We start from the raw sequence: 21,750 nt of genomic DNA, 5'->3' as shown, positions 1-21,750 counted from the left end.
TCAAGTCTCTTCTGCCATTCAATCATGGCTGATAAGTTTCTCAATCCCATTCTCCCGCTTTATCCCTGTAACCCTTGATCTCATTGATAGTCAAGAACTTATCTATTTCAGTCTTAAGTATACTCAATGCCCTGGCCTCCACAGCCTTCTGGGCAGTGAATTCCATAGATTCGCCACTCTCTGGCTGAAGACAGTTCTCCTTTTAGATTAGATTACTTACAGTGTGGAAACAGGCCCTTCGGCCCAACAAGTCCACACCAACGCTTTCTCAGTTTGAAAAGATCCTCCATTTACTCTGAGATGATGCCCTCGGCTCCTATGTCTCCCCTACCAGTAGAAACATTTTCCCAACATCTAGTCTGTTCATGCCATTCAGTATTGTTTATGTTTCAATATGATCCCTCTGCATCCATCGAAACTCCATGGAGTATTAGTCTTGATCTTGAATGGTGGAGCAGGACTGAAGGGCTGAATGGCCTACACCTCTTCCCGTGTTTCTATCACTCATGGAAGAAAGCCACTGAAATCTTCAAAACACTTCTACACTTCAGCTGAGTTGTGCATCACCTGCACAACATCTCCAGTTATCTAAGCCCATGCAAGACATGAGGACGGTATCAATTGGGAAGTAGGAGAGGAGAATAGGCTGCTCCCACTCCCACTCCCACTCCCACTCCCACTCCCATACCCAATCCCACAACCACGCCCACACCGACTCCCACACCCACTCCCACTCCCACTCCCACTCCCACTCCCACACCGACTCCCACACCGACTCCCACACCGACTCCCACACCGACTCCCACACCGACTCCCACACTGACTCCCACACCCACTCCCACACCCACTCCCACACCCACTCCCACACCCACTCCCACACCAACTCCCACTCCCACTCCTACTTCGACTCCCACACCGACTCCCACACCCACTCCCACACCCACTTACACCCCTATTCCCACATCTACAACCACTCCCACGAGCACACTCACATCCACACCCACGTCCATTTCCACTCCAACACACTCTCACACCTACATCAACACCCACACCCACACTCAAACACACTCCCACACCCACTCTCCCTCCCACACCCAAACACACTCCCACACAGACTCCCACACGACTCGACCACGCACCCCAACTCCCATTCTCACACCGACTCCCACTCCACTCCCACACTGACATCCACTCCGAGTCCCACAAGCATTCCTATTCCCACACATAACCACCACCTACTCCCACTCACACACTCACGCCCAATGCAACTCCCACTCCCACTCCCACTCCCAATCCACTCTCATACCTACTCTCAACCCCATTCCCACACCCATTCCCACACCCATTCCCACACCCACATCCATTCCCACACCCACTCCTACACCCACTCCCACTCCCACTCCCACACCCACTCCCACACCCACTCCCACACCCACTCCCACACCCACTCCCTCAACTGCTCCCACACCCACTCCAACACTCACTCCCATATCCACACCCACACCCACTCCCATACCCACTCCTACACCCAATCCCACACCCACTCCCGCACCCGTTCCTACACCCACTCCCACTTCCCCATCCACATCCACTCCCACACCCACACCCACACACACACCCACTCCCACTCTCACTCCCACACCCAAACACACTCCCACACAGACTCCCACACGCACTCTACCACCCACTCCCACTCCCATTCTCACACCGACTCCCACACTGACATCCACTCCGAGTCCCACACGCACTCCTATTCCCAAACATAACCACCACCTACTCCCACTCACACACTCACGCCCAATGCAACTCTCACTCCCACTCCCACTCCCACATCCACTCCCACATCCCCTCCCATACCTACTCTCAACACCATTCCCACACCCATTCCCACACCCACTCCCACACCCACACCTACCGCCACACCCACTCCCACTCCCACACCCACTCCCACTCCCACACACAATCCCACACCCACTCTGATTTCCACACCCTCTCCCACACCCACTCCCACACCCACACCCACTCCCACATCCACTCCTACACCCACTCCTACATCCACTCCTACACCCACTCCTACACCCACTCCCACACCCACTCCCACTCCCACACCCACATCCACTCCCACATCCACTCCCATACCTACTCTCAAACCCATTCCCACGCCCATTCCCACACCTACTCCCACACCCACACCCACACCCACTCCCACTCCCACACACACACCCACACCCACTCCCACACCCACACCCACTCCCACACCCACACCCACTCCCACATCCACTCCCATACCTACTCTCAAACCCATTCCCACACCCACTCCCACACCCACACCCACTCCCACACCCACATCCACTCCCACGCCCACTCCCACACCCACTCCCACTCCCACTCCCACTCCCACACCCATTCCCACACCCACTCCCACACCCATTCCCACACCCACTCCTACACCCACTCCCACACCAACTCCCGCTCCCACTCCCACACCCATTCCCACACCCATTCCCACTCCCACACCCACTCCCAAACACATCCCACTCCCACACCCACTCCTACACCCACTCCCACTCCCACTCCCATTGCCACACCCATTCCCACACCCACTCCCACACACACACCCACTCCCACACCCTCACCCATTCCCACACCTACACCCAATCCCACTCCCACTACCACTCCTGCACCCATTCCCACACCCATTCCCACACCCACACCCACTCCTATACCCACTCCCACACCCACTCCCACACCCACTCCCACACCCACTCCTGCACTCACTCCAACTCCTACACCCAGTCCTACACCTACTCCCACGCGCATTCCCACTCCCACACCCATTCCCACATCCATTCCCACACCCACTCCCACTCCCACACCCAGGCCCACTCCCACACCCATATCCATTCTCACACCCACTCCCACGCACACTCCTATACCCAGTCCTACACCCACTTCTACACATACTCCAAATTCCACACCCACTTCTACACGCACTCCCAAACCCACTCCTACACCACTCCCACGCCCACACCCAGGCCCACTCCCACACCCATATCCATTCCCACACGCACTCCTATACCCACTCCTACTCCCACTCCCATTCCCACACCCACACCCACTGCCACTCGCACACCCACTCCCACACCAACTCCCACAGCAACACCCACAGCAACACCCACTCCCACACCCACACCCACACCCACGCCCAAACCCACACCCACTCCCATACCCACTCCTACACCCACTCCCACACCCACTCCCGCACCCACTACTACACACACTCCCACTCCCCCACCAACATCCACTCCCACACCCACACCCACTTCCACAGCCACATCCATTCCCACACCCACACACACTCCCACACTCACTCCTACACCCATTCCCAAACCCACTCCGACTCTGACACCCACTCCCACAACCACACCCAGTCCCACACCCACACCCACTCCTGCACCCACTCTCACACACGATCCCGCTCCCACACCCACTCCCACACCCACTCCTACACCCACTCCTACACCCACACCCACACCCACTCCCACTCCCAGTCCCACTCCTACACCCACTCCCACACCCACTCCCGCACTCACTCCTACATCCACTCCAAAGCTTACACCCACTCCCACACCCACTGCCATTCCCACACCCACACCCACATCCACTCCCACACACACTCCCACTCCCACACCCACTCCCACACCTCTTATACCTATTTCCCCTCACTTTAAAGTTGTGTCCCCTCGTGTTTGCCGTCCCCATACTTGGAAAAAGGCTCTCCCTGTCCACCCTATCTAACCCTCTGATTATCTTGTATGTCTCTATTAAGTCACCTCTCAACCTTCTTCTCTCTAACGAGAACAGCCTCAAGGCCCTCAGCCTTTCCTCATAAAACATTCCTTGCATACTAGGCAATATCCTAGTAAATCTCCTCTGAATCCTTTCCAAAGCTTCCACATTCTTCTTATAATGCGGTGACCAGAACTGTACACAATTCTCCCAAGTGTGGCCGTACCAGAGCTTTGTACAGCTGCAGCACAACCTCCTGGTTCCAGAACTCAATCCCTCTATTAATAAAGGCCAAAACACTGTATGCCTTCTTAACAACCCTGTCAATCTGGGTGGCAACTTTCAGGGATCTGTGTACATGGACACCGAGATCTCTCTGCTCATCTACATTAGCCCACTACTTTACATTCCGATTACTCCGTCCAAAGTGTATCACCTCACACTTGTCCACATTAAACTCCATTTGCCACCTGTCAGCCCAGCTCTGCATCCTATCTTTGTCTCTCTGCAACCTACTACATTCTTCATCACTATCCACAACTCCACCGTCCTTAGTGTCGTCCACAAATTTACTAACCCATCCTTCTAACATCTTCAGTCTTATGGTCTCTCCACCATTTCCCTACATAATCCCATATCCATTGATGTCATTCCTATGGCCCAAACTCTGTCTCTCCTGAAAATATTTCCATAAACTTTTTCAATTATCACCTTAAACTGCTCTTGTCTAACTTAAGTACTAACTCTACAAATTGACCCATTCCTAACATATTCTTCTGTCTGCTATTTGTTCACTTTAAAAATAAATGAGTTTATGCCTGGGGCACATGCACAGGAAAGCGTATCACCATGATAATTATTCACCATCTTTACCCTTGTAACCTGAGAGTGGGAAAACAATCTCTCCAAACTTTTCTCTGATTTTCTATTCTTAGTTCCTGATAGTTGTGCTTTTGACCATTCATGCACATAGTTTTTTTGAGTAAATCTCCCTTAGAATTTTAAACTGGACTTGGTATGAGAGTTTGGCAATCTTTTCCATTATCGTAGCATTGTAACCTGCTCAATTGGTCATGAGCCCCAGGGAGAATCCATTTTCTAGCGGAGGTTGAACTGGGAGCTGAGTGTTTGGGGTTCAGTCACCTTCTTGTTTGTGTTGGTTGACAGTTTTCAAGCTGGAGAGTATTATCAGCCTCATTTTCCAACCCTTTTCAAATCTGCACAGATCAAAGTCCCAATTTGACATAATTGAGAGTTTCAGAATTTTTTATCCTAATGAGGGGATCAGCAGGAATAGAAATAGGAGGAAGACCACATGAAGCTTTCTGTCTCTTCCCCAAACTGCGATTTCATCTTTTCATCAAAATTCACAACAACATGTTGACTTTGCCTTATTACCACGAATTGTTCAAAGTGTGCTGCTCCTGCACTTATGTCTTTAATAATATTTTCTAATAATTTCCCAATGACTAATGTTTAACAAACCACCCTGTCATTTCCTGCTTTCTATCTCCTTGCCTTTTTGAATATGAGATGTCAGATCAGAAGTGGGTCATTCAGCCCATCGAGTCTGCTTCACCATTCTGAGAGATTTTCCAACTCCTCAACTCCATTTGAAATCCTCAACTCCATTTTCCTCCCTTTCCCCCATAGCCCTTGTTTCCTGGTCAAGTTTACAATCTGTCTGCCTCAGGTTTGAATACACTTAATGACCCAGCCTCAATAACCCTCAGTGGGAAAGAATTCTATGGATTCACCAGACTGTAAAGAAGGAATGAAGGAATTACATTCATTATCTTTCAATCTATTGGTACCTTCCTGAATTGAGGGAATTTTGGAAAATGAGAACCAGCTTATCATCTATCTCACTTCTTCTAAGACCCCACAGTGAGGTCCATCAGGTCCTGGGAATTTGTTAGCCCAACATTTTGCTCAGTGCTATTATAATTTTATCACGTTCCTCCTGCCCTATCATTTCTTGGTTTACAGCTATTTCTGGAATGTAGCTTGTATCCTCTGGAATGGAGACCAATGCAAACTACCTGCTCAATTCATTACCAGCTCCTTATTTTTCAGTAATTTACCAGATTTATTTTCTGTGGGACCACTCTTTGTATTAACTCTTCAAGTTGCCAGAGGTCATAGATTCATAAGATGTTTAAAGCACTGAAAGAGGCCCTTCAGCCCATCATGTCCCCATCATTCATCAAACATCTAGCTACTCTAATCCCATTTTCCAGCACTTAGCCATTAGCTCTGTGTGATATGGCATTTCAAATGCTCATCTGAGTGATTCCTAAATGACTTGAGGGTTCCCACCTCTCCCACCCTTTCAGGCACTGAGTTCCAGATACCCACAACAATCTAGGCAAAATGGTGTTTCCACAAGTTCTCTCCGAACCTCCTGCTCTTTAACCTGTTTGGTTATTGACCCCTCTACTAAGGGGACAAAACTTCTCCTTATCAACCCATCTGTGCACATTAGAAGTTTATACACCACAGCCACATTCCTCCTCAGCCTTCTCTCCTCGAAGGAAAGAACCCTAGCCTGTCCAGGTGCTTTTAATCACTGAATCGATTTAGCCCAGTCAACATTCTTGTAAATCTTCTCTACACTCTCTCTTGTGCCATCACATCCTTCCAATAATTTGTTGACCGGAACTGCACATGGTATTCCAGCTGTGGCCCAACTAATGTTACCTACAGCTCCATCATAACCTCCTGCCTCTTGTCTTCAATTATCCAACTATCCCATTTGCCACCTTAACCATCTTTGCTATCTGCCCCACTACCTTCAAGAATCTATAGACATGCACACCAACGTCCCTGTGATCCTCTGTAGTTGCTAGGTCATATCATTCAATGTGTCCTCTCTTTCCTTGCTAGACTTCCAAAATGCCTCACCTCTCACTTTTCCAGATTAAATTATATTTGCTATTGTTCACTCTATCTGCCCAACCTGCCTTGGAAAGGTTTACACACCTGGGATTGTTTTCACTGGAAAGACAGCAGCTGAGAGGAGACCTGATAGAGGGTGACATAATTATGAGAGGCCTAGATAGGGTAGATGGTCAGAGGCTTTTTCCCAGGGTTTCAATTTCAATTACAAAGGAGGACAGGTTCAAGGTAAGAGGGAGAAAGTTTAGGGGAGATGTGCGAGAGAAGGTTTTCACGGAGAGAGTGATAGGAGCCTGGAACACACTGCCAGAAGAGATGGTGGAAGCTGGCACGTTGGCTACATCTAAGAGGCATCTGGATGGTTACATGATTGGGGGGATATGAACCGAATAATTGCAGAAGGTTTGTTTTTTAGTTTAGTTCAGGCATGATGATCAGCACAGGCTCAGAGGGCCGAAGGGCCTGTTCCTGCGCTGGACTTCTTTTCTTTTATATCACCCTGTAGCCTAGAGCTTTCCTCTTCACTGTTTACCTTACCACCAATTTCCAAGTCATCTGCAAACTTACTGAGTCAACCTCCTGTGTTCATGTCTAGATCTTTAAAGAACATAATGAACAGTGAGAAACCCAGCACTGAATCTTGTTGTATACCACAGGACACCGGCTTCCAGTCACCACGTCACCCTTCAACCATCACCCCCTCGGTTTCCTGCCACTGAGTGAATTTGGGATCCAATTTGCCAAATTGCCCTGGAATCCATGTGCTCTTAGCTTCTTAGTGGGGTGAAGGGAATTGAGGAAATCCAATAAAAACAGAAGAATTGAAGCTGTTCCAGTGATTTGTGGGCCTGGAGGAGATTACAGGGAGAGGAGGGGAAAAGCCAAGGATGGACTTGCAAGTATGAGGTTGGAAGTCACACAATACCAGGTTATAGTTCATTCACAAGCTTTCAAAGCGCTGCATTCCAAAAGCTTGTGATTTCAAACAAATCTTTTGGACTAAACCTGGTGTCATGTGACTTCTGACTTTGCCCAGGAGAAAGTGAGGACTGCAGATGCTGGAGATCAGAGCTGAAAATATGTTCGTGGAAAAACGCAGCAGGTCAGGCAGCATCCAAGGAACAGAAGGGCTTATGCCCGAAACGTCGATTCTCCTGCCCCTTGGATGCTGCCTGACCTGCTGCGCTTTTCCAGCAACACATTTTAAGCTCTGACTTTGCCCACCCCAGTCCAACACTGGCATCTCCATATCATAAAAAAAATATGAATTTTAAAATGAGGTGGTAATGAACCAGGATCCATTGCAAGTCAACAAGCATAGTGTATCAAGTGAATGGGATTTGGTGCAAGTTGGAATACAGACCCTTAGAATTAAGATACTTCATCCAAAATATAACTGCCATTAATTTCATGTACCCTGCCCTCCCACCCTCCTCTTGTAACAGAAACAAGCCTCAACATGGAATTGGTAACATGATCCTTCTATTCAGAGTTTTCCCCAAGAAGGCCTGAGCTATAGGGCCGGGACTACTTTAGGATAGGACTTTATTTCTTGGAATGTAGGAGAATGAGGGGTGACTTTATTGAGGTGTATAAAATCATGAGGAGCATAAATAGTCTTTTTCCCAAGGATGGGGAATTAAAAACTCGAGGGCATAGGTTTAAGGTGAGAGGGGAATGATTTAAGAAGGACCTGAGGGGCAACTTCTTCACACAGAGAGTGGTGCGCATATGGAATGGGCTGCCAGAGAAAGTGGTTGAGGCAGGTACAGTAGAAACGTATCAATAACATTTGGATAGGGACATGGATGGGAAGGGTTGAGAGGGATATGGACCAAATGTAGGCAATTGGAATTAGCTGATTGGGCACCATGGTTAACATGGACCAGTTTGGGCCGAAGGGCCTGTTTCCATGCTGTATTACTCTCTGACTCTAACAGATCTGGGTTGTTCAGTGCAATGATTAAAATGTTGACCACAGATGGTGTTATCCCCAGATGATTTGATTCCTCAGTTTTTGAACTTGCTGTTCAGATGGCCAGGACTACTTTAGGATTTTGTGTTAGCAGGTATCGAACAGGGTTGTTTATTCAGCAATAAGGCAACTTAAAATCTTGTAAAGCACTTTCTTCAGAAAAGCAGTAAAATCTTGATGATTAATTTCTGTGTCTGGCCAAAACGTAGTCTTCCCAGGAAAAAAATCTACCCTGTGCCTCAAAGAATGATTTTAGTCCAAATAATGAAATTATAAACAGCAGTTTACTGCTTACAGGATTATTTATGATCAAGACATCAATCATACCTAATTACAATGAGATTGGTGGACTCTGCCGGGGACACTGTGAGTGAAATGCCAGCTTGGCTCAGTCAATAGCACTCACATGTCAACTAGCATGTAAATGTTCCCTGCACTGAGGGAGGCCGTGTAATGCACATATTGTGTTAGAGACTCATTTAACTGCTCATTGTTCTGCGATTGCTGAGCTACGCATGAAATATGAATGGATGTGAGGTTTGCACTCATTACAAAGCCAATGAGATCAGCACTGCCTCAGCCTCGTTCATCAGTTACTACAGCCAGACAAGTACCCCTGGGTCACTATCACCTCAGCACCCAATCCCTTGCCAGAAGAGCCCCTGAAATCTGGGTGGCCATTGACATTGACAATTGGGAGACAGTGACTGGCAGATATAATGTCTGGAGGTTGGCTGTTTGAAGGGGCATTGTAAGAGGTGAGCAAATTCGAAAAGCACAGCTGACTGAGAATGGAAGACAAACAGAAGACCAATGTTCTGAACACTGTTCAATGGAATACAATTATAGCATTCAGCCATTTGACTCGCTGCTGGTTTACCTCTATATCTCTTTTCTCATCGGCCTATAATGTTTTTCCTTCAAAGGTTATCCCATTCGCTTTTCAAAGTTGTGGTTGCATTTGCTTCCACTGGCAGCATGTTCTCGTACATTGTAATATTTTGCAGAAACCTTCCTTTTCTCGAGTGGTCTCTGGTTCTGTCACCAATTAATTATCTCACATCCTCTGACTACTGACCTTCCTGCCACTGTCTCTTTTTTGAAATTCATGCACAGGATACGGGCTCTGCTGGCTAAGTCAGCATTTATTTCCCAACCCTAATTTGCCCAGAGGGCAGTTGAGAGTCAACCACATCACTGCGGGTCTGGAATCACATGTAGGCCAGATTAGTTATTCACATGAGTCAAACCCTTTATCATTGTTATCACTTATGAGCACAGACGTCACAACATTGAATATTTTCCAAAAGGAGCTGCAATAATAGTCATATAGTACGGCAAGGCCCTTCAGTCCATCTAGTCTGTACTGCCAGAATAGTTTGAGTTGAGAGGAGATATGGTTGAGTTGTATAGGATGCAAAAGGGGATTCACCAAGTACATGTAGAATGGGTGCTTCATCGTGTGGGGCAATCTGGAGGTGATCATTTAGGATGAGGAGTAGCAAATTTCAAACAGCGATCGGGAGAAATTACTTCTCTCAAAGGGCCATGAATCTGTGGAATTCGCTCCCCCAGAGTGCGGTTGATGCTGGAATACTGAATAAGTTTAAGAGGAGATAGATTTTTAATCAGTAACAGGTTTAAAGATTATGAAGTAGACAAGCAGGAGGCTGGAAGGACACAGCAGGCCAGGCAGCATCAGGAGGTGGAGAAGTCAATGTTTCGGGTGTAACCTTCTTCAGGACTGGGGGTGCGGGATGGGGGGAGCTGCAGATAAAGGGGGTGGTGAAGACAGGTAGAGGGTACAACCTGGTTGGTCAATGGAAGCAATGGATCCAGTTGGTGGCTGGAAGCAGTGATAGAGAGTGGGAGGGGGCTGGGAATGGAGTCGAGGGATGGGAAGGAGGTTATTTGGAATTGGAGAACTCAATGTTGAGTCCTCTGGGCTGTAGGCTGTCCAGGCAGAAGATAAGGTGTTGTTCCTCCAACTTGCGGTCTGATTTTCAGTGGCGATGGAGGAGGCCAAGAATGGTCATGTCAGAAAGGGACTGGAAAGGGGAATTAAAATGGGTGGTGACTGGGAGATCTGGTTGGCTCCTGTGGGCCCGGCTGAGATGCTCGGTGAACCGTTCCCTAAGTTCATGTTTGGTCTCCCCAATGTAGAGAAGACCACATTGGGAGCACCTGATGCAGTAAACTAGGTTGGAGGAGAGGCAGGTGATCCTCTGTCTTACCTGGAAGGACTCTTTTAGACCATAAATGGAGGTGAGGGAGGCGGTGATTATGAAGAACAGTCAGGAAAATAGAGTTGAGTCAGACGTAAGATCAACCATTCAATGGAGGAACAGGCTCGAGGGGCTGAATGGTCTACTTCTGATCCTAGCTCTTATATTCCTTTCTTATGTTCTTGTCTTCTCAGGGCCAAAGGGAACAGAGAGGTATGGAGGGTAAGGAGGGAAAAGGATATAAGAGTTGGATAATCAACATGGTCATATTGAATGCAGGGTGGTCTTTGAAGGGCTGAATGGTCATGTCAGAAAAGGACTGAAAAGAGACCTGGGTTCAATTCCCGCCTCAGGCGACTCTCTGTGTGGAGTTTGCACATTCTCCCTGTGTCTGCGTGGGTTTCCTCCGGGTGCTCCGGTTTCCTCCCACAATCCAAAAAAATGTGCAGGTCAGGTGAATTGGCCATGCTAAATTGTCCATAGTTTTAGGTGAAGGGGTAAATGTAGGAGTATGGGTCTGGGTGGTATACGCTTCGGCGGGTCGGTGTGGACTTGTTGGGCCGAAGGGCCTGTTTCCACACTGTAAGTAATCTAATTTCAATATTTCTATGACAAGAGGCCAATGCAGACGGGAGGCCAGTGAATCATGCACTTTCACAGCTCACTGTCTTTCTCTGCAGCCGACTCTGCTATGGGCACTGCATCAACTCAGAGTTGGCCACCACAACATAACTCACATCTTATGAGATGGAAGAATGCCAATGACAAAGGAGCTTGCAAGCTGGAGAACAGAATGAAACAATTGGGAAGGTAAAATAATATTCTTGACCCCTTGACTGCTTTTTGAGTCCAGATACTTTTCGCTCAAGGGAATTAAAAGAAGCCAGTGTGAAAATTGTGTAGGTGAGGTACAAGCTTATTTAGTGTGAGGAGAGTATTAGTTATATAAAGATTTGTATTGAGTATATGGTGCTGAACCTTTATATAACAATGCTGTAGAAGGATGTCTCAGACTACAGGAAGGGATTTATGAGAATGGTACTGATGATGAAAGATTTTATTTCCAAAGAGACTTAAGAAAATATAAAATAGTCGGAGCAGGAGTTGACCATTTGACCAATGAAACCTACTCCACCATTCAGTTTGATCAAGATCAATCTCCTATCTGATTCCCACCCATTCCCCTTAGCTCTTGATTTCTCAAGAAACCAAAGATATATCCATCTTTGCCTTGAAACCACTGGATGATGGACCAGCCACAACGTCCTGAGATAGTTCAAAAAGAATGGAGTATGGTTTTGCTAAAAACATAATCAGGCTGTGGCTGGAATACTGCAAATAGTTTTGGGTCCCTTATCTAGGGAAGACTACACTGGCACTGGCCTCTTTTAATTCTCTTGAGTGAAAAGTATCTGGACTCAAAAAGCAGTCAAGGTGTCAAGAATATTCCTGAAGAAGGGCTCATGCCCAAAACGTTGATTCTCCTGCTCCTTGGATGCTGCCTGACCTGCTGCGCTTTTCCAGCAACACATTTTCAGCTCTGATCTCCAGCATCTGTAGTCCTCACTTTCTCCTACACTGGCATTGGAGGCAGTCCAGAGAACATGCTCCTGGCAGATACCAGGTATGGAGGGACCGTCTTATACTGAAAGTTTGAGTAGGTGGGGTCTGTGCTTAGTCATAGAGTCATAGAGATGTACAGTATGGAAATAGACCCTTCTGTCCAACCCGTTCACGCTGACCAGATATTCCAACCCAATCTAGTCCCACCTGCCAGCACCTGGCCCATATCCCTCCAAACCCTTCCTATTCATATACCCATCCAGGTGCCTCTTAAATGTTGCAATTGTACCAGCCTCCACCTCATCCTCTGGCAGCTCATTCCATACACGTACCACCCTCTGCGTGAAAAAGTTGCCCTTTAGGTGTCTTTTATATCTTTCCCCTCTCACCCTAAACCTATGCTCTCTAGTTCTGGACTCCCCGACCCCAAGGAAAAGACTTTGCCTATTTATCCTATCCATGCCCCTCATAATTTTATAAACCTCTATAAGGTCACCCCTCAGCCTCTGATGCTCCAGGGAAAACAGCCCCAGCCTGTTCAGCCTCTCCTTGTAGCTGAGATCACCCAATCCTAGCAACATCCTTGTAAATCTTTTCTGAACCCTTTCAAGTTTCACAACATCTTTCCGATAGGAAGGAGACCAGAATTGCACGCAATATTCCAACAGTGGCCTAACCAATGTCCTGTACAGCCGCAACATGACCTCCCAACTCCTGTACTCAATACTCTGACCAATAAAGGAAAGCATACCAAACGCCTTCTTCACTATCCTATCTACCTGCGACTCCACTTTCAAGGAGCTATGAACCTGCACTCCAAGGTCTCTTTGATCTGGAAGGTGATCTTATTGAAATGTGCAAGATTCTCAGAAGATTTGACAGTGTAGACGTGGAAGATTGTTCACCCACGTGGGAGAGTCTACAACCAGCTTCTCAGAGTAAGAAGCTACATGCAGACTGAAAATAACATGAAATTCTCCTGTAAGAAGGTAATGAATCTGTGGAATCTTTTACCACAGGGGTTGTTATGGCTGGGTCATTAAATGTATTCAAAGTAGCGACAGACAGATTTCTAATCAATAAGGGAATCAAGAGTTATAGGGAACAGACAGGAAAGTAGAGGTGAGGATAATCAGATCAGCCATGGAGCAGACTTGACGGGCTGAATGACTTACTGCTGTTCCTACATATGTGGAAATGCCAAAGACTCACAACCCTCAGAGTAGGAAATTTCTCCTCATTGTAGATTTTTTTAAATTATTCATTAACTGACCAGCATTTATCACCCATCCATAAGACCATAACACCATTAGACACAGGAGCAGAAGTTAGACCATTCAGCCTATCAAGTCTGCTTTGCCATTCAATCATAAGTTTCTCAACCCCATTCTCCCGCTTTCTCCCTATAACCCTTCATCCCATTAATACTCAAGAACCTATCTTTCTCAGTTTTGAACATACTTAATGACCTGGCCTCCACAGTCTTCTGTGGCAATGAATTCCATCGATTCCCCACTCTCTGAAGAAGTTTCTCCTTAACTCCAGTCTAAAAGGTTTTCCCTTTACTCTAAGGCTGTGCCCTCGGGACCTAGTCTCTCCAACCAATGGAAACATCTTTCCAACATCCACTCTTGTCCAGTCATTCAGTATTCTGCAAATTTCAATGAGATCTTCCCTCATTCTTCTAATCTCCATTGAGTATAAACCCAGAGTCCTCAAATGTTCTAGTGAGTTTTGAGAAGATCTATAGCTCAGGTTGAGGTTTTGGATATTGGTTTGCTAGCTGAGCTGCAAGGTACATTTTCAGACATTTTATTACCCTACTAGGCAACATCTTCAGTGGAGAAAATGAGGACTGCAGATGCTGGAGATCAGAGCTGAAAATGTGTTGCTGGAAAAGCGCAGCAGGTCAGGCAGCATCCAAGGAGCAGGAGAATCGACGTTTCGGGCATGACCCCTTCTTCAGGATTCCTGAAGAAGGGCTCATGCCCAAAATGTCAATTCTCCAACGTCTTCAGTGGGCCTCAGGCGAAGCAATGCTGAAAATTCCTGCTTTCTATTTATATGTTTGGGCTTCTTTGGGTTGGTGATGTCATTTCCTGTGATGATGCTATTTCCTGTGGTAAAGTCACTTCCTGTTCCTTTTCTCAGGGGTTGGTAGATGGGGTCTAAATTGATGTGTTTGTTGATAGAGTTCCAGTTGGAATGCCACTGAAGATGTTGCCTGGTAGGATAACGAAACATCTGGAAATGAACCTTGCAGCTCAGCGACCAAACCTACATCCAAATCCTCAAATGTTCCTCATATGTAAAGCTTTTCATTCCTGGGACCATTCTCGTGAACCTCCTCTAAACACACTCCAGGGCCAGTACGTCCTTCCTGAGACATGGAGCCCAAAACTGCACACAATGCTCCAAATGTGGTCTGACCAGAGCCTTACAGAGCTCAGAAGTACATCCCTGTTTTTATATTCAAGTCCTCTCAAAATGAATGCCATAATTGCATTTGCCTTCCTAACGACTGACTCAACCTGCAAGTTTACCTTGAGAAAATGCTGGACTAGAACCCCCCCCCCACCAAAGTCTCTTTGCACTTCACACTTCTGAATTTTCTCCCTATTTAGAAAATAGTCCATCTCTCTTTACTCTTCTGACCAAAGTGCATGACCTCACATTTGCCCACGTTGTACTCCATCTGCCACGTCTTTGTCCATTCTCCTAACCTGTCCAAATCCTTCTGCAGCCTCTCTGCCTCCTCAGTGCTACCTGTCCCTCTATCTATCTTTGTATCATCTGCAAACTTAGCCAGAATGCCCTCAGTTCCTTTATCTAGATCATTAATGTATAAAGTGAAAAGTTATGGTTCCACTACCAACCCTTGAGGAACACCACTGGAACTCTATCAACAAACACATCAATTTAGACCCCACCTACCAACCCCTGAGAAAAGGAACAGGAAGTGACTTCACCTGAGAAGGACACTTTTATCCCCATTATCTGCTTCCTGCTAGCCCTCATTGCCTTTGAATTGATTGGCTTGCTAGGCCCTTTCAGAGGACAGTTAAGAGTTACTCACATGGCTGTGGGTCTGGAATCACATGTAGACCAGACCAGGTGAAGAGGCAGGTTTCCTTCCTTGAAGGACCAGGTGCACATTTGAGATGGTTTCGTGGTCATCCATAGATTCTTAATTCCAGGTATTTTTCCATTGAATTCAGATTTCAGCATCTGCCATGATAGGTTTTGAACCCAGATCCCCAGAACATTAGGTGGCTTTCTGGTTTAATAGTCGAGCGAGAATACATCTTGGTCATTGCCTCCCTCAGTGAACTTAATGATTCTTAGCAATCTACTTCTTATCTTGAAACTGTGTTGCCCGTTCTAAATTCCCTAGCAACTGGTAAGACGTCTTCAGTGACTGTCCTCCAAAGCCTCTTCAAAATCTTCTATGTTTCACTGAGATCACCTCCCATTCTCCAAAACTCCAGAAGGCATAGATCCAATTTACTTGGCCTCTTATTGAAGGAGGAATCCCTTATCCCAGGCGCAAACCTAGAAACAGGGATAGCCCTCCTTAGAGCCGAGAAAGTTTAGCAGAGATTTGACAGAGGGGATGACAATGTTAATGGGTTTTATTTACTTAAATACCATGGAAGTGATAAGAAGGTCAGCAATTGGGGATCACAGATTTTAGATAACTTCTGTAAATGGTAAAAAGAACCAAACGCGACTTCTTTATAATTTATTTATGGGACATAAACATCATGAGCTGCCCAGCATTTATTGTCCGTCCCTAATTACCCAGAGGGCAGTTAAGAGTGACAGAAGAGACACAACAAACAGTGAGACAAAATATCGTACTGCTGATAACAAGAAAAAGACAAACACATAACCTCAACACCAAGGAGAGGGAAGCACTAAATTCACTCAGAACTGATAAGAACATAATCATACTACCAGCAGACAAAGGCAGAATGACGGTCATCCTGGACAACACAGACTACATCCAAAAAGCACAACAACTACTTGCAGATACCAACATCTACCAAAAGAGGGAATTTGACTCCACCCGACAGCTCACCAATAGGATAAACAACACACTGAGGAATCTACAAAAAAACGGACAGATAACCACATTTCATCTACAAAGAATGAAACCTGAAAGCAACAACACACCCAGATTCTATGGATTACCTAAAGTGCACAAACCAGACATCCCACTCAGACCCATAGTATCACTACCAGGGACACCATCACACAAACTGGCTAAAGAACTACAGCAGAAACTGAAACACCTGATCAGCGGATCCAGACACTCAATACAGTCAACACAGAAATTCTTGGACATCATCAGAAATATACACATAGACAAGGAAGAAACCATGGTCTCATTCGATGTAACGGCACTGTTCACCTCTATCGACAAAACCCTAGCCAGAGAAACAATAGCCAACCTGCTGGACATACAGAACAGATCAACAGGACGTTGAACCTATCAACAAAGACGGCATACTTAAACTACTGGACTTGTGCCTCACAACACACTTCACATTCAACAACCAGATATACGAACAAATCAACGGCACACCCATGGGCTCACCCATCTCTGGATTCATAGCAAAAGCAGTAATGCAAAAGTTAGAGCAAACAGTCTTACTGCAAATTCAACCCAAACTCTGGGTCAGATATGTGGATGACACCTTTTGTAATCATTAAAAACACAGAAATAGAGAACACACACCGGATCATCAACACCACACTCACAGGAATCCGATTCACTAGAGAGGAAGAAAAGGACAACCAACTCCCATTCCTAGACGTGATGGTACAGAGAACACCGAACGGAGAATTCACCACAAAGGTATACAGGAAAGCCACACACACAGACCAAGTCCTAAACTATGCAAGCAACCACCCCAACACACACAAACGAAGTTGCATCAAGACACTATTCAAAAGGGCCACAACACACTGCAGTACACCAGAACTGCAAAAAGAGGAAGAGGAACACCTGTACAAGGTATTCGCCAAAAACGGATACCCTCGCAATTTCATCAACAGATGCCTAAGGGAAAGACAACAGAACGAAGACATGCCGCAACCCAAAGGACTAGCCACACTACCATACATCAGGAGCATTTCTGAACTGACAGCCAGACTACTGCAACCACTAGGACTCATAACAGCACACAAACCAACAGCCACTCTCAGACAACAACTCACCAGAACGAAGAACCCGATACCCAGCATGAGCAAAACCAATGTAGTGTACAAAATCCCATGCAAGGACTGTACAAAACACTACATAGGACAAACAGGAAGACAGCTAACGATCCGTATCCATGAACACCAACTAGCCACGAAACGACACAACCAGCTATCCTTAGTAGCCACACACGCAGATGACAAGCAACATGAATTCGACTGGGACAACACTACTATTATAGGACAAGCCAAACAGAGAACAGCCAGGGAATTCCTAGAGGCATGGCACTCATCCACAGACTCTATCAACAAGCACATCGACCTGGACCCAATATACTGGCCACTACAGCGGACAGCTGGAACTGACAACCGGAAGCGGCAGAGACAGGCCACTATAAATGCCGGAGGAACCAGCTCAGAAGCGCTTCACAGGAGGCTCCCAAGCTCTGAGGATGTCACCTAGACAGGGGACGAAACGTTTGCAAGACAAATTCCCAGCTCGGCGAACAGAACCACTACAACGAGCACCCGAGCTACAAATCTTCTCCCAAACTTTGAAGACGGGTTATTCCCAACAATCGATTCATAGTCGTCATTAGACTCCCAGTTCCAAATTTTTTTTATCGATTGTGTTCAAATTCTACCATTTGCCACAGCAGGATTCTATCTCAGGTCCTCAGAGATTACCTGGGTCTCTAGATTAATAGTGTAGCAATAATACCACTGGCCAATCAACTCCCCTTGAGGAAAGGAGTGTATCTAGAATGAGTTGGGGCGATCTGGAATACACTGCCTGAAAGGACAGTGGAAGCAGATTTAATATTAACTTCCAAAAGATAATTAACTAAATATATGAATGAAAAGCATTGCAGGCCAATAAGGAAAGTGCAGGTGGAATGAAAAACCAGAGACACAGAGGGCTGACTGGAGACTCTGGCTGCATCCTGGGAATCTATTGATCTGTATCCAAAATACTTGCCTTCCCTTTGGCTTGTATTGTGTTCAGCAAAAGTTACTTCACTTTCTTGAGTGGTAGAATCTCACATATTGCCCACAACTTGATAGAGTCTCTTTCTTGATAAGGGGGAACAGATCTGAAATTATTATGAAATCCCACACTGTGGCAAAGAGTGAATAAATTATATCTCTTTGCTACACAATACTACCAAGGCCAAAAGGACTGGACCACGAAAGTGCTGACCTTCTTTCTCTTTCTAGCCATTATAGTATATTGTCAGGTTGGCTAACATGGTGCCACTGTTTAAGAAAGACAAGCCAGGGAATGATAGACCAGTGAGCCTGACGCGGTGGTGGGCAAGTTGTTGGAGGGAATCCTGAGGGACAGGATGTACATGTATTTGGAAAGGCAAGGATTGATTAGGGATAGTCAACATGGATTTGTGCGTGGGAAATCATGTCTCACAAACTTGATTGATTTTTTGAAGAAGTAACAAAGAAGATTGATGAGGGCAGAGCAGTAGATGTGATCCATATGGACTTCAGTGAGGTGTTCGACAAGGTTCCCCATGGGAGACTGATGAGCAAGGTTAGATCTCATGGAATACAGAGAGAACTAGCCATTTGGATACAGATCTGGCTCAAAGGCAGAAGACAGAGGGTGGTGGTGGAGGGTTGTTTTTCAGGCTGGAGGCCTGTGACCAGTGGAGTGCCACAAGGATCGGTGCTGGGTCCTCTACTTTTTCTCATTTATATAAATGATTTGGATGCGAGCTTGAGGGGTATAGTTAGTAAGTTTGCAGATGACACCAAATTTGGAGGTGTAGTGGACAGCGAAGAGGGTTACCTCAGATTACAACAGGGTCTGGACCAGATGGGCCAATGGGCTGAGAAGTGGCAGATGGAGTTTAATTCAGATAAATGCGTGGTGCTGCATTTTGAGAAAGCAAATCAGAGCAGGACTTATACACTTAATGGTAAGATCCTAAGGAGTGTTGCTGAACAAAGAGACCTTGGAGTGCAGGCTCATAGCACCTTGAAAGTGGACTCGCAGGTAGATAGTATAGTGAAGAAAGCGTTTGGTATGCTTTCCTTTATTGGTCAGAGTACTGAGTACAGGAGTTGGGAGGTCATGTTGCACCTGTACAGGACATTGGTTAGGCCACTGTTGGAATGTTGCATGCAATTTTGGTCTCCTTCCTATCGGAAAGATGTTGTGAAACTTGAAAGGGTTCAGAAAAGATTTACAAGGATGTTGCCAGGGTTGGAGGATTTGAGCTACAGGGAGAGGCTGAACAGGCTGGGGCTGTTTTCATTGGAGGTCAGAGGCTGAGGGATGACCTTATAAAGATTTTCAAAATTATGAGGGGCATGGATAGGGTAAATAGATGAAGTCTTTTCCCTGGAGTGGGGGAGTCCAGAACTAGAGGGCATAGGTATAGGGTGAGAGGGGAAAGATATAAAAGAGGGTGGTACATGTATGGAATGAGCTGCCAGAGGATGAGGTGGAGGCTGGTACAATTGCAACATTTGAGAGGCATTTGGATGGGTATATGAATAGGAAGGGTTTGGAGGGATATGGGCTGGGTGCTGGCAGGTGGGACTAGATTGGGTTGGGATATCTAGTTGGCATGGACGGGTTGGACCAAAGGGTCTGTTTCCATGCTGTACATGTCTATGTCTCTAAATGCCAGTTGGCCCCAATTGAAGTATGAAGATAATAAGAGCCTTGAAAATATATGCATACTCAGTAATTGATAAGTGTTATCGAACCTCAAATTCTAGATGTCTGGTAGTGTGACAGCAGGACCATCTTTCAAATCATAAATCTCTATATGATCCTGCATATAATTCTTCAATCAGAAATACCAATGGATGTGGGCCCAAGTGAGTCACTGAGTCACTGCCTATCCTTTCTGGTTCACATATATTATTCAAACAAGAACAGAAGACTTCAAATCGTGCCCTGCATATCATTTATCCCATAACCAATGTCAGCAAACACTGATGATCTAATTATTATCACGTTACTGAGTGCAAATTAGCTGCCATAATTCCTACATTATAACAGGCCCCTTAGAAAGTGAATCTGGGCAGACAGTTATGGGGAACAAGGAAATGGCAGGTATTTTGCATCAGACGTTATGACTCAAGATAATCCTAGCATCTCATTAATATGGAAGAATACAAGGGAGGAATTAAGTACCATCACCATCAGTAGTGAAGTTGTATTAGACAAACTAATGGAGCTAAAGGTAATGGCCTGTATCCTAGGATCCTAAACGAGGGAGTACAGAGATAGTGGATGCATTGGTTGTAATTTTCTGGGAATTATTGGATTCTGAGGAAGAACCAGAGGATTGCAATGTCAGAGCCCATTGAAAAAACATGTAACTATGGGTCAGTTAGCCTAATATCTATTGTTGGAAAAGCATTAGGATGAATTATTAAGGAAGTAATAATGGAACATTTGGAAAATCATAATCTAATCAAACAGAGTCAGCACAGCTTCATGGAAGGGAAATCAAATCAGACTAACTTATTGGAGTTATACCAGGAAGTCTGAACCTGAAATGACAGCGGGGAACCAGTATATGCATTGTACTTGGAAGGAGAAGTTGTTGAGGGTGAGGACCAATTCGCCAAATTACCACAGTGCCCCCCTTGTCTGCAGGTTTGGTGGTGATGTTGGGGTTGGAGCGGAGGGAGTGGGGGGGCTGCACATTGTGAGGGTGAGAGGTTGGAGTAGAGGAGGCAGATGGGCAGGTTGAGGCAGTCTATGTCACTGCGGCAGTTTGAAATGACGAGGTCAAGGGCAGGTAACAGGCCAGCATGGGTTGTCCAGGTGGATGGGGTGTGTTGGAGGTGAGGGAAGGGATCCTTGGTGCGTGGTTGGGAGTCTTGGTGGAAAAAGTGGGCCCGGAGGTGTAGGTGGCGAAAGAAATGTTCAACATCGCAACGCGCTTTGAACTCTTTAATTCAGGAACATAGAGGGGTGAAGGTGAAGCCTTTGCTGAGGACTATCATCCTCAGTGAGGGGGAGGTCTGGGGGTATTGTAAAAACTCGACAGGGCTGGGAGCTAGGACCTAGGATGAGGCTGGAGCTGGGTGTGGGGACGGAGACTGCTCCTTGGGTGG

The 21,750-nt window shown here is 46.3% G+C and overlaps 1 long non-coding RNA gene across 1 annotated transcript in view; it reads left to right on the top strand.

The window, feature by feature from the left end:
• The window catches only part of LOC140463210 (uncharacterized), a 43,216-nt gene that overhangs the window by 13,647 nt on the left and 7,819 nt on the right, over nucleotides 1–21,750 (top strand). The window lies entirely within an intron of this gene.

This window comes from Chiloscyllium punctatum, chromosome 37 (genome assembly GCF_047496795.1).
Source record: "Chiloscyllium punctatum isolate Juve2018m chromosome 37, sChiPun1.3, whole genome shotgun sequence".
In the NCBI taxonomy this organism is placed as follows: Eukaryota; Metazoa; Chordata; class Chondrichthyes; order Orectolobiformes; family Hemiscylliidae; genus Chiloscyllium; species Chiloscyllium punctatum.
The sequence above is the reverse complement of the archived record's forward strand: the minus strand, read 5'-3'. Positions and strand labels throughout refer to the sequence as shown.